Genomic DNA, 14,030 nt, shown 5'->3' on the forward strand with positions numbered 1-14,030 from the left:
CCCAGGCAAAAAAGCCTCCCGCCTCCCCCGCCCCGCAGGGGAGGGCGGCAAGCCCCGCTGGGGAGAGCGGAGCCCTGGCGGCCAGAGCACCAGGGGGAGAGTGGCGAGCCCCGCTGGGGCTCCGCTCTCCTTGGGGGCCAGAGTGCTGGGGGGAGGGCAGCGAGCCCCGCCGGGGCTCCGCTCTCCCCGGCGGCCAGAGGCAGCGCCGGGGGGAGGGCGGCGAGCCCGGTCGCAGCCCCGCTCTCGGGCCGGAGTGCTGCGCCGTCCCCCTCCAGGTGCCGCCCCAAGCACCAGCTTGGTGGGCTGGTGCCTGGAGCCGGCCCTGAGGGCAGTGGAGGGTGGGGGCAGGGCCGGCTCCAGCTTTTCTGCCTCCCCAAGCGGCAAAAAAAAAAAAAAAGACGAACGGCGGCACTTTGGCGGCAGCTCAACCGCGCCGCTTCTTCTGCGGCAGTTCGGCAGCAGGTCCTCCCTCTCTTCCTTTTTGGCAGCAATTTGGAGGCAGCTCAAAGAGGAAGAGAGGGAACGAGAGGAGCCGCCAAATTTCCGCCTAAGACCTGGACGGGGATGTGCCTCCCCGATACCGGACGGAGTGCCGCCCCTTTGAATTGGCCACCCCAAGCACCTGCTTGCTACGCTGGTGCCTGGAGCCAGCCCTGGGTGGAGGAGAGGCAAAGGGCCAGCAGGACCCTCCCACAGTGGGTGGATTTGGAGCCCTGCTGTGACAGGCTCCAGCAGCTGTGTTACCCCAGCTCTGTGGTGAGTATGGGGCTTCCCCCGTGTTCTGGGGCTGCCCTTCCTGCAGTGCTCCAGGTGCTGGGGGTGCAGGCACCTCACCTTCCCAATTGCAGCCCATGAGGTGTAAATTGCAGGTTTGCAGTTAACTGGGTCAGAGAATTGTGCAATGTGGCTCCCTTCCTTGCTAATCCCCAGTGCAACGCGGGGGGCGATGTGCTGGGAGGGGGCTGCGCCGGCAAAGCTCTCACTGCCCCCTGCATGAAGCCAGGGTTCGGGAGGGTGCTGGCGTGGCAAGCTCTAGGCTTGGCTCAACTGCCCTGATGGCAGCATGGGGAGATCAGCAGCAGTCAAGTGCTCCTCCAGGTGTGCCGGGCACTGCCAGGTGGGAGCTAAGGAGCAGCTGCTGGGCTCAGAGTGAGTGTAATGCTGCTGCCGGAATGTCCTGGCTCAGAGACACCAGTGCCACTCTCTCTTGGATCCACCAAAGTTTCCGGGACCCGCCTCTGCAAACTGGTCCTGGCTCTGGCCCCGGCCCCAGGCTGGCACTGCCCTACCCTCACCTGTGGAGGGGACACTTCTGACAAAACCTCTCACCCCCTCCTCCCAACATGTGGTACTGTTCCCTTCTCACCACTAGGGCAATTCCCCACAAGTGCCCTGAACCCGGCCTGACCGAGGGGGTGAGGGGGGTACACATGTGGGAACAGGGGCTGAGATCTATGGGCTTGTGAGCACATCAGAACCTGGAGTGGTGCAAAGGTGGGCCCGCTTGATACTTGGTTGGGAGACTGCCATGTGGCCCCTCCAGGCTGGGCAGGGACAGGTGCTCAGCCTACCCCCCTCCTACCCCAGCAAACTGGGCACCCGGCCCACCCCCACCAGGCCCAGCCACCCTGAACACCCATACCACCATCGTGCCCATGGCTGGACACAGTGAGTTCCTGCTGCAGCTCATGGGGGCTGGGGGCTGCCCCCAGCTCCCGGTTATGTCCAAACAGCACCCCCAGCTCCCTACTGCAACCCACTATCACCCCAACCTCAGTGTCCCTCAATATCATCCACTCTTACTCCCATGACATCCCAATATCACCCCACTGTACCTGAATGCCATTCCTCCTACCTGCCCATTGCACCCTGTGATGAAGTGGGAATTGTCTGTAATGTTTTTATGAAGCTGAGGTGTGCCTCAGTTTCCCCTATATGTAGTAGTGGTACCCAGTGGTGGAAGGATAGGACTGTTTGCTCTCAGGGCAGGCTAAGGCATGGGTATGAAATGTGGCCCATCTGTCTGAGTCATTGGAAAAGGACGGGCCAGGGGCGACCCCATATCAGTGGAGAATCTGAGAAGACAATGGCAAAGCCAGTCACCAGGTCACGGACACCTAGCAACCAATGACCAGGGGGAGATGGATTTTCCAGCTCTCAACACAGGAGACCCCAGCTCGAGAACAAAGGCCTGGGAAGGGACATGGGGGGGGATCAGAGGTGGCTGCAGGAAGGAATCGGTGCTCTCACCTGGGAACTGACCAAGGAGGTCAGTTGGAAAGAGACAGAGCTTGAGCAAGGGGGGTCATCACAGCACGGCTGGGCTCTGAGCTGGCCAGGATGGACTATGCTTTACCCTTCCTGCCTCGGTGCTACCCTGAGGCCTTCCTATGCTGTGCCCAGCTGACTAATAAACCCGACTGTGTTGACAGTGCTGGCTGAGTGTCCCTGCCAATGCTGGGCGAGGTGCATTGATCCCTGCAGAGTGGACAAGTCTCTATCGGGGTGTGTCTCAGTTGGACTCGCTAAGCGGAGCTCACGGAGTGCAGCAGGGGGGCTGCAGGCCCAGAGGTCAGTCTGAGGAGGCGGTGAAGCCACGTGGATGACCCTGGGGGAAGGGTGACACTAGGGGGTCTGGCACACTGAGGGGTTCCTCCTAGACCAGGAGCGGGCAAACTTTTTGGCCTGAGGGCCACATTGGATTTCATAAATTGTATGGAGGGATGGTTAGGGAAGGGGGTCGTGGCCCGGACCCCACCTCCTATCTGCACCCCCTGGGACTCCTGCCCCATCCACCCCCCCACACGTTCCCTGACGGCCCCCCCGGGACCCCTGCCCCATCCACACCCCCGCTCCCTGTCCCCTGACCGCTCCCGGACCTCCGCCACCCCATCCAACCCCTCCTCTCATTCCTGACAGCCTCCCTGGGACCCCTGCCCCATCAAACCACCCCTTCTCCCTGTCTGCCCCCGGAACTCCTGCCCCTGACTGCCGCCTGCCACCCCATCCAACTCGCCCCTCCCCCCCGCTTCCTGACTGCCTCCCAGGACCCAGGGCTGGTTCTAACTTTTTTGCTGCCCCAAGGAGCAAAAAAAAAGCACCGCCCCCCGCCGAGCGCCGCGCCGCCCCCCCGCCGGAACACCCCCTCCCCCCCCGAGTGCCACGCCCCGTGCTGCCCACCCGTCGAGCACCGCCGGAACCCCCCCGAGCGCGGAGCCCCGAGCCCCGCGCCACCCCCCCGCCGAGCGCCGCGCCGCCGGAGCCCGCCCCCAACCCCCACCAAGCGCCGCCAGACACCCCCCCCCAGCGCCGCGCTCACGCCGCCCCCCCGCCGAGCGCTGCGCCGCCGGAGCGCCCCCCCCCCGCGGAATGCCGCGCCGCGCTCCCCCTGCCGCCCCTTACCAGGTGCCGCCCCAAGCATGTGCTTGGTTGCCTGGTGCCTGGAGCCGACCCTGCCAGGACCTCTGTCCACATTCAGCCCCCTGTTTTCCCCCGACCACCATCCACACCCCCACCCCCTGACCACCACCCCGAACTCCCCTCCCCTCTATCCAACCCCCTCCCCCCCCGCTCCCTGCCTCCTTACCGCGCCGCCTGGAGCACCGGTGGCTGGCAGCGCTACAGCTGCGTCGCCCAGCTGGAGCCGGGCCACGCCGCTGCCGCTGCCACTGCCACAACCTCCAGCACAGAGACCGGATCAGGCCGGGCTCTGCAGCTGTGCTGCCCCAGGAGCTCACAGCCCCACCGCCCAGAGCATTGCGCCGGCGGTGGAGCGAGTGAGCTGAGACTCTAAGGTGCCACAAGTACTCCTGTTCTTTGAGCTGAGACCGCGAGCCAAGGGGAATAGCAGGGGAGGGGCTGAGGACTAGCCTCCCAGGCCAGGAGTTCAGGTGCCGGGCAGGATGGTCCCGTGGGCTGGATGTGGCCCACGGGCCCTAGTTTGCCCACCCCTGTCCTAGACACTGTTCCAGAGCTGGGGCTGTTGCACCAACCCTGTGGGTCAGTGATACACCCCAACATCAACCCACCCAAGGCTCTCTCAGCACCCCAGCCATTCCCCCGCATCCCTCCTTTCCCCCATCACGCCCTGTCCATCTCAACTCCCAGCTGGTTCCCCTCCTGTGGGGGTGGGCTGGAGTTTCCAAGTGAGACCTAACCTGAGCTCCTTTCTCCTGGAAAGGGCAGCATGTCCCCATCCCCACATGGTCAGTCCCACACCAATGCACGCAAGGCGGTGCTAGCTGAGTGTGGGTCTGGTGCCACAGCAAGAGGCTGTCTGCACAGGCTGCTGGAGCCCGGCAGGGCAGACCAGAATGGAGACATGTTTGAACACAGGAAGCCCAGGTAACTTTACAATGATGAAAAGGCGTCAGAGCTCCATTGAAGTCATGATCAAAGGCCCCCGGTTCATTATTGTAACTGTGGCACGCACACAAACAAATATTCCAGCTGAGAAATGCAGGCGCAGGGGCTTCGAATGAAACAGAGCCAAGGCTTTGTACTGCTGGGGAGTGATCAGCAAGTCTCTCGCAGCAGCAGCTCCTCATGCTGAGCGCACTAATCCCTCCCACAAGTGGTGGACACATCTCCTCTGCCCTGTGCCTGCATGTCCCTGCACTGTGCCCGCTCCCCTGCAATGGCTGCGCTCTGGCCATGCGCTGGAGAGGATGTGACAGCAGCATCGTACCAGGTGAGTGCAGAGCACATGTCCCGCCCCCCAATCCTTGCTGTGCGGGAAGCTCTGCACTCACAGCAACCCCCCAGAGGGATCACGCTTTGAGTGCCAGCCAGGCTCCCCTGCATGGAGGAACAGCCATGGCCAAGCTGCCTATGGGGATTGAACAAGGGCTCTCTCGAGATGCTTACACTGCACTCTCTGCCCTGGTATCTGAGCCCCTGCCTTGAGTTTCATGGATTATGGCAAAGACAGTGATGTTTACAAATGCTCAAAAGGGGAAGAAACAGCATGTGCACAGAGCCATGCAGATGGGGGGCATCAATTCACAGATGTGGGGCAGGCCAGATGCCACTGGTGATGGGGAGGCAAACTGCCATGATCACTGGTGGTGCAGGCTGGGAGTCACTGGGGGCAGCAAACTGCTGTGATCCCAGGGAAACAGAACCCAACATGCATGTTTCAGGGACAGTCCCACTTTTCTCCAGTTCGTTGGGGGTGGCTGTGAAGCCATGAGCATGTGGTCTCCCAGCTCTGGGGGAACCCGCCTGGCATTCCCAGGTGGGGGTGCAGGCTTGGGCTCTCACAAGTGACGCCTGTTTTCCCGGGTAACCCATATGTAGGAAGGGCCAGCCTGGGACAGGGACACCCAGTGCCTGGAGCTGCCGAATGCACTCCTGGACCGGCACCCTCCCAAATCCCCTCCCCTCCCTGTTGGGCTCCTCACCACTCAGAAATGCTCCTGGCCTCAGGGTGCTCATGGTGAGGTGTGGGGCAGGGGTGCAATAGGGCAGGCAGGGAACTCTAGGGCCATGCTGGAGGATGGAGATCCTGTGGAGGCCTGGCTGGCAGAGGGTGCTACAAGGTAACAAGGGGGTCCCTGGGCTGGATATTAACTGGCAGGACATGAACTGCAATGGCACATGAGACCTGAACTGCAGCCTGCTGCCCTGAGTCCAGCCCAGGCCTGGAGTGCTTGAGATGGGCCTGCTGCTGCTCAGCCTGTGCCATGGGACTCTGTGGAGAGCAACCCTTGCCAGCGAGTGCCCTGCCAGCTGAGAGCAGGAGGGCATTAGAGGGGTGTGGGGAGTGGGCCTAATGCTGCTAAGGCTGCGCCCTGGCCAGCCAGAAAGTGCTCCCAAGCTCTGAGTACTGCTAGGACTGGCAAATGTTACTCAGAGTCTCAGGCCAGGCATGAGGCAGGAATGGGCTTGTTCGCCTCAGAGATGGGCCTGGAAGGATTTGATTTTATTGGTAAATGTTGGTGCACAGCGATTTCACTGGACACCACAAAGCAACAAACCAATATTACCACTGAGCATCATGGAAATGTACAGCTAGACAAAGGAAGTAAAACGCTGCGTGAGAACTTCTGAGAGTTTGCTTTCAGGCTATTTACTTTGTACATTCTGCCCGTGATGTTGATAATTTGTTTTTTAACAGTTATAAAGCTTTAACTTTTTGAATCTTAGTGTCTATGTTCATTAAATCATTATTGCCTGACTCCCCTCCCCCATTGTCTGACACCCCCCTCATTTCTCCCAAATGTGAAAATTTAAATTTATAGAAAAAAATCCTTAAAAATAACCATCAATATTATTTGTTGAAATTATAAAAAATAAACCTGGCCTGCTGATAAGCCGAGGGCCACTTAGACAGAGCGACTGAGCAGGAGACAGATCTGTGTCTGTTCCATGGATTTTCAATATCCCTGGTAATTATTATTCTTGTGCAGACCCGGGATGGCAAACAGCACAATTTTCAAAGACAGATGCTGTGCCTGGAGAAAGAATGGGTGGGATTTCCCAGAGCCTGCTAGCTTAGGGTTACCATACGTCCGGATTTTCCCGGACATGTCCGGCTTTTGGGGGCTCAAATCCCCGTCCGGGGGGAAATCCCCAAAAGCCGGGCATGTCCGGGAAAATCGGGAGGGCTGGGTGGTGCTCGGCCGGGGCCGGCGGTGCAGGGCCGGGGGCATGGTGCCGGGCCGGGAACCGGGGGCGCAGGGCCGGGAGCCGGGGGCGCGGGGCCGGGCCGGGGTCCGGGCTGGGAGCCGGTCAGCCGGGCCCGCGGGGAGCCGGTCAGCCGGGCCGGCGGGGAGCCGGGCCGGCGGGGAGCCGGGGAGCCAGGCTGGCGGGGAGCCGGGGAGCCGGGCCGGCGGGGAGCTGGGCCGGCGGGGAGCCGGGGAGCCGGGCCGGCGGGGAGCCGGTCAGCCGGGCCCGCGGGGAGCCCGGGGGTGCACCGGGCCGCCGGGGGCCAGCAGTGCTGGGCGGGCCGGGGGTGGTCGGCCGGGGCCGGCACCCCAGGGCCCGAGCCGACCCAGGCTGGAGCCGCCGGGGGCCAGCCTGGGCCGCGCCTCCTCCCCCCACACCCCCCTTACCTGCTTCAGGCTTCCCGCGACTCAAATGTTCGCGGGAAGCAGGGGAGGGGGCGGAGACTTTGGGGAGGGGGCGGGGCTGGGGGCGGGGCCGTGGGCCGTGGAGTGTCCTCCATTTGGAGGCACAGAATATGGTAAGCCTATGCTAGCTGCCCTGGGGACAGAGCTGGACCATGTGGCCTGCTGCTGAATAGCCCAGCCAATGCCTATGGCATTTGTCTGCATGAGACAGGGGGAGTTCAGCGCATGGCTGATAACTGGGGGATTCTCTCTTCAGCCAGCTGGGCAGTGAGAGGAGAGGCAGGAAGCCTCGTGTCTGTGGGCGCAGTGAGCGAAGGCAGGCATGGGAGCCACTGGCACACTCAGCAGGTTGTAAAGTTCCGCTCCTCCAAAATGTCTGCCCAGCCCCTGGCAAATGGCTCTTCTCAGTCCCTCAAAGTGTGTGAGGGAATTCTGTCCCTTGGTAGAGCTGAGCAGGATTCGGAAACAGGGTGTGTGTGTGTGTGCATCCCTGCTGGAGGGGACAAGTCCCCTGCTCTGTGTGTGTGTGTCCCTGCTGGAGGGGACAAACTGGGGTGGGATGGACGGAGGTGCAGGAGCAGTGCTGGGGGAACATCGCTCAGTGCTGGGGTGGGAGGGATGCAGGAGCAGGGCTGGGGGGGACGTTGCCGTGACTAGCCAACATGGGTCTGTGGAGTGGCTGGGAGAACTCATATGCAGGTCACTGGATGCCTTCGTGGGCTTGTGATGGACAGACTTACTGACTGAAGTGCTCAGTAAAGCCCTGACTGGACTCTGGCACCAGCAATTCCCAGAGGATCTGAGCCATGAGCATATTACTCTGGCTCTTCTGCCTGTGTGTTTGCATGCGTGTGCATGCGTGTGTGCCTGCCCATGATGATGCACGTGTGGGCACATGTGTGCACACGGGAAAGTGTGGGGCTCCAGCGCTGGTTCCCTTTCTCCCAGTCCAGCTTGTACTCCACCCCAGGGGATACAGTAACTCAGTGGGCGGCACGAGGCAGGTGAGATCCCAGTGACATTTACACTGTGCAAAAGGGCACTTTAATAAAGCCAAGCGAGCGGCTCCCACGGCAAACAGCACGCGGGGCTGCGCAGCCCAATGGGGGCTGCTGGGTTTTTTTCCTCTTTAATTGCGGTGTGTTTTCTGCTCTCCTTCTTTGCCATGGCAACGCCTGCCTGGCGTGCGACTGTGCCTCCAGCGCACATTGTTTGGGAAAGGTCACTCGTGGTGCTGGTGGGCTCGGCAGAGTGACGGCTTTTATTTTTACATATTTATGAACTAGGAGCTTGAAGGTAATTACAGCCCCTTCACAGGCCTTCATCTCCCCATTCCCGCTCTTTGTGTGGAGACAGACACTCCAGGCTCGTTCCAGGGGGCTGATCAAACCTGCAAACAAACACCATCGCTCTGGGTGCTTCTGTATACATGCGCCGCGCCACCCTTCTAGCCAGGGAGAGAATGCTAACAGCTGCAAAGTGGGAACTGCCTCCCAAGGCCCAGCTCCTGCACTCACAGCTTCTCTCACCAGGGGGCACTGTGGGGAGCAGGGGAGAGCACTAGCTATGGGGGAGCTCCCAGCAACTCCAGTCCCAGCCTATCCCAGCAGGGGGTGTTGTGGGGAGCAGGGCAGGAGCGCTAGTTGGGGTGGGAGGAAGCTCATGCAAGGAGGTGGAAGTTGCGGGTCAAGGGACGAGGGCAGAGCCTCCCGCTTAGCATTCCAGAAGGGGACCAGGGAGGGTGTTGCCCATCCCAGCGCTGTCCCGCAGCCTGGCGAGGGCGCAGTGAATGCCATGTCTCCCTGCCATGCCCAGGGCAGCTCAGGAGCAGTCTCTGATCCTGTTAGGAGCTTGTAGGGACATGGGGCCTGGTTTGGGTTTATCTGGCTGTGATCCAGATCCTGAGCACCTTCCCAGTGGGCCCTGCAGAGCCCCTGGCAGCATAAGCTCCAGCCCTCCTCTGGGGCAGGGTCATGCCTGACTGATCCAGCCACCTTGTGCCCTCTCCTGCCAGCCCGCTGGGTAGGGGCTGCCCAGGGGCTCGGTGGGGCTAGGACCAGTGCCCTGGGCTGGCATGACAGGTGGTGCAGTGACAAGGCTCTGAGCCCTGGCGTGCCCACAGCAGGTCGCAGTCCTGGGCCCTCATGCTGGGCCGGAAGTTCGTCTGCCTGCTGCCAGATTTACTCTCCAGGGCGATGGACATGGCACCCGAACGGGATAGGGTGAACGGGGTCAGAACAAGCACCAGCCCCTCTGAGCCTTCAGCCAGGACTAACCATGAACCTGGACTTCCTGGGCAGGGTCCCAGTCCCGCACCTGCTCCTGAAACTTTTCCCACGGCGAGGTACACTGGGGTAGCTGGGTGGCCCTGAGCTGGCCAGGCCTTTCCCTCAGTGGGAGCAGCCACAGTCCAGCACCTTGGGGCTGGATTCCCCTCCAGGACCGCAGCTCAATGTGAGGTGAGGGGATCTGAGCTCCGCAGCCCTCCTGCCACACTCAGCACTGATTGATGCAGGTTTGGACCTGCAGTGCCCTGGGGTCTGGAGCAATGTGTGGGTGCACTCTGGGCAGGGAGCATGCATGCCCAAAGGCCCAGCCATGGGGAACGGTCCTACCACACGGCAGGCCCCTGGGGAGGGTGTGCCATGTTACTAGTGCCCGGGGCCCATGGGGCAGGGCGTGCCGTGCTCCTAGTGCCCAGGAGGGCTGTGGGGCAGAGCATAGATTCATAGAATCATAGAATATTAGGGTTGGAAGAGACCTCAGGAGGTCATCTAGTCCAATTCCCTGCTCAAAGCAGTACCAACACCAATTAAATCATCCCAGCCAGGGCTTTGTCAAGCCGGGCCTTAAAAACCTCTAAGAATGGAGATTCCACCACCTCCCGAGGTAACCCATTCCAGTGCTTCACCACCCTCCTAGTGAAATAGTGTTTCCTAATATCCAGTCTAGACCTCCCCCACTGTAACTTGTGACCATTGCTTCTTGTTCTGTCATCTGCTACCACTGAGAACAGCTTAGCTCCATCCTCTTTGGAACCCCCCTTCAGGTAGTTGAAGGCTGCTATCAAATCCCCCCTCACTCTTCTCTTCTGCAGACTAAACAAGCCTAGTTTCCTCAGCCTCTCCTCATAAGTCAGGTGCTCCAGCCCCCTGATCATTTTTTTTGCCCTCCGCTGGACCTTCTCCAATTTGTCCACGTCCCTTCTGTAGTGGGGGGACCAAAACTGGATGCAGTATTCCAGGTGTGGCCTCACCAGTGTCGAATAGAGGGGAATAATCACTTTCCTTGATCTACTGGCAATGCTCCTACTAATACAGCCCAATATGCCATTGGCCTTCTTCTTGGCAACAAGGGCACACTGCTGACTCATATCCAGCTTCTCGTCCACTGTAATCCCCAGGTCCTTTTCTGCAGAACTGCTGCTTAGCCAGTCAGTCCCCAGCCTGTAGCGGTGCATGGGATTCTTTCTTCCTAAGTGCAAGACTCTGCACTTGTCCTTGCTGAACCTCATCAGATTTCTTTTGCCCCAATCTTCCAATTTGTCTAGGTCACTCTGGACCCTATCCCTACCCTCCAGTTTATCTACCTCTGCTCCCAGCTTAGTGTCATCTGCGAACTTGCTGAGGGTGCAATTAATCCCATCATCCAGATCATTAATAAAGATGTTGAACAAAATCGGCCCCAGGACTGACCCCTGGGGCACTCCGCTTGATACCGGCTGCCAACTAGATATCGAGCCATTGATCACTACCCGTTGAGCCCGACAATCTAGTCATCTTTCTATCCACCTTATAGTCCATTCATCCAATCCATACTTTTTTAACTTGCTGGCAAGAATACTGTGGGAGACCGTATCAAAAGCTTTGCTAAAGTCAAAATATATCACATCCACCACTTTCCCCATATCCATAGAGCCAGTTATCTCATCATAGAAGGCAATCAGGTTGGTCAGGAATGACTTGCCCTGGGTGAATCCATGTTGACTGTTCCTGATCACCTTCCTCTCCTCCAAGTGCTTCGAAATGGATTCCTTGAGGACCTGCTCCATGATTTTGATTTTGACTGAAGTGAAGCTTCTACTTCCCCTGCCAATTCTTCCCTGTTTGTGAGCAGCAGGTCAAAAGGAGCACAGCCCCTAGTCGGTTCACTTGTACCAGGAAGTTGTCCCCAACACTCTCTAAGAACTTCCTGGGTTGTCTATGCACTGCTGTATTGCTCTCCCAGCAGATGTCAGCAGATTGCTCTCCCAGCAGATGTCATGCTGTGCTCCTAGTTCCCAGGAGGCCCACGGGGCAGGGCATGCCATGCTCCTAGTGCCCGGGAGGCCTGTGGGGCAGGGAGTGCCATGGGCCCCTCATGGGGGCAGCAAGATTGAGAGCCAGGGTGGAGATTAGCCCACAGCACCTGCTACCCTTGGCATGGGAGGGGACGAGCCCCAGCAGGAGCTGTGGGGCAAAAAGTGTCGGGCCGTGAGAAACTGGGGTTTCTAGGGTGCCCGGCTGTGGGTCCAGCGCAGCCCTGTGAGGCTCAGAGCCCACAGGGAAAGTGTAGGGTTAAACATTCAAATGCACTCCCTGCGCATTTTGTAAAGCTCAAGAGCACTTTCAGTGCGTGTTACTCACAAGCCACTTCCCCTGCTGGCTGCAGCCTCCCTGCTTAATTAGTTTTCAGAATGATACATTTTTAAAGTCATTATTTCCAGACATGTTCAAAGTTAGAGTATTTACTCTGCTCCAGTTCATAGGCAGCTCCCTCCGGCTGCCTGCTCCTCTCAGCCCACTGTCAAATCCCCCAGCCTGTAGGCTTCCCCCCCAGCCCACTGGCTTCCCATCCAGCCTGGTCGCTCCTCCGCAGACCCCTCGCTCACTACCCCCACTCCAGCCTGCTTGTCCCAGTTCCATCTTCCCACACCATGGGCACGGGGAGCTCGCAGCCAGGACACTGCTGCGTTGCCCTGCAGTTGTCCGATTCCCCCAGGGTCTGGTCCAGGACATTCTCCCAGCAGGCAGTGGCTAGCTGCTCCCAAACCCAGTGCAGGACTTGTGTTTGGTGCCTACAAGGAGCGTCTGGTGTCTCCACGAAAGGGGGTGTCTGCAGGAGGAGCTGGATCCCGGCCCAGCTTTCCCCACAGCATCCCCGAGTCTCTAATCGCAGAAAACCGAACACCCTTTGCCCCACCCACTGCATAAACTGATGCGGTTCAACAAGGACAAGAGCAGAGTCCTGCACTTAGGACGGAAGAATCCCATGCACTGCTACAGACTAGGGACCGAGTGGCTAGGCAGCAGTTCTGTAGAAAAGGACCTAGGGGTTACAGTGGACGAGAAGTCAGATATGAGTCAACAGTGTGCTCTTGTTGCCAAGAAGGCTAACGGCATTTTGGGCTGTGTAAGTAGGGGCATTGCCAGCAGATCGAGGGATGTGATCATTCCCCTCTCTTCGGCATTGGTGAGGCCTCATCTGGAATACTGTGTCCAGTTTTGGGCCCCACACTACAAGAAGGAGGTAGAAAAATTGGAAAGAGTCCAGCAGAGGGCAACAAAAATGATTAGGGGCCTGGAGCACATGATTTATGAGGAGAGGCTGAGGGAACTGGGATTATTTAATCTGCAGAAGAGAAGAGTGAGGGGTAGGGTGACCAGATGTCCCTATTTTATAGGGATAGTCCCGATTTGGGGGTCTTTTTCTTATATAGGCTCCTATTACCCCCACCCCCGTCCCAATTTTTCACATTTGCTGTCTGGTCACCCTAGTGAGGGGGGATTTGATAGCTGCTTCCAAGTACCTTAAAGGGGGTTCCAAAGAGGATGGATCTAGATAGTTCTCAGTGGTACCAGATGACAGAACAAGGAGTAATGGTCTCAAGTTGCAGTGGGGGGGGGTTAGGTTAAATATTAGGACAAACTTTTTCACTAGGAGAGTGGTGAAGCCCTGGAATGGGTTACCTAGGGAGGTGGTGGAATTTCCTTCCTTAGAGGTTTTTAAGGTCAGGCTTGACAAAGCCCTGGCTGGAATGATTTAGTTGGAGATTGGTCCTGCTTTGAGCAGGGGGTTGGACTAAATGACAACCCTGATATTCTATGATAATATGATTCTATGATTGCCCCACCCCTTCCCAAGGCCCCGCCCTTCCCCATCCCTTCTCCGAGGCCCCGCTTCTGCTCACTCCATACCTACATCACTCGCTCTTCCCCACCCTTGCTCACTTTCACCAGACACCTGGTCACCCTAATCCTGGGGTGGGAGGAAACTGCCTTTTGCTTTGAATCTAGGTCAGGAAACTGGCCAGCTGGAGGAGGAAGAATTCCCCTGGCTGGGACTGTGGGGGACCAGGTCTCCTCTGGGTCTCCCACCTCTCCCACAGCCACTGGTCCTCTCACACCACAGCCACCGGCTCATCCCACATCACGACCACCAGCTCCTCCCCCACCACAGCTTCCTTGGGTTCTGCTGGTATTACTGGCACTTCGTTAAGGGATATTCTACTATTGTTTGTCCCTTGAATGAGCTGATACCAGACACCCCAAGAAGACATACATTTGAGAGAACCAAGAGGCCCAATCCTAAAGATAGAGAGCCGTCTGGTGAGTGAGGGACACTAGATGTGCACATGCTTTCTGCATAGTGTTTTGATCACGAGTCTCACTGAAGCTCCTGTTCTAGCATTTGCCTGCTCAGAAGAACCATCTTTGTGGCATGTGTATGCCTGTCTAGCTGGTCTGGATACTGTGCTGCCTCAGGAACGCCCTGGAAGCTATCGTCCTGTATCATAGAATCATAGAAGGTTAGGACTGGAAGAGACCTCAGGAGGTCATCTAGTCCAAGCCCCTGCTGAAAGCAGGACCAACACCAACTAAATCATCCCAGACAGGGCTTTGTCAAGCCGGGCTTTAAAAACCTCTAAGGATGGAGATTCCACCATCCTCCTAGGTAACCTATTCCTGTGCTTCACCA

The sequence above is a fragment of the Malaclemys terrapin genome, chromosome 8 (assembly GCF_027887155.1).
Source record: "Malaclemys terrapin pileata isolate rMalTer1 chromosome 8, rMalTer1.hap1, whole genome shotgun sequence".
In the NCBI taxonomy this organism is placed as follows: Eukaryota; Metazoa; Chordata; order Testudines; family Emydidae; genus Malaclemys; species Malaclemys terrapin.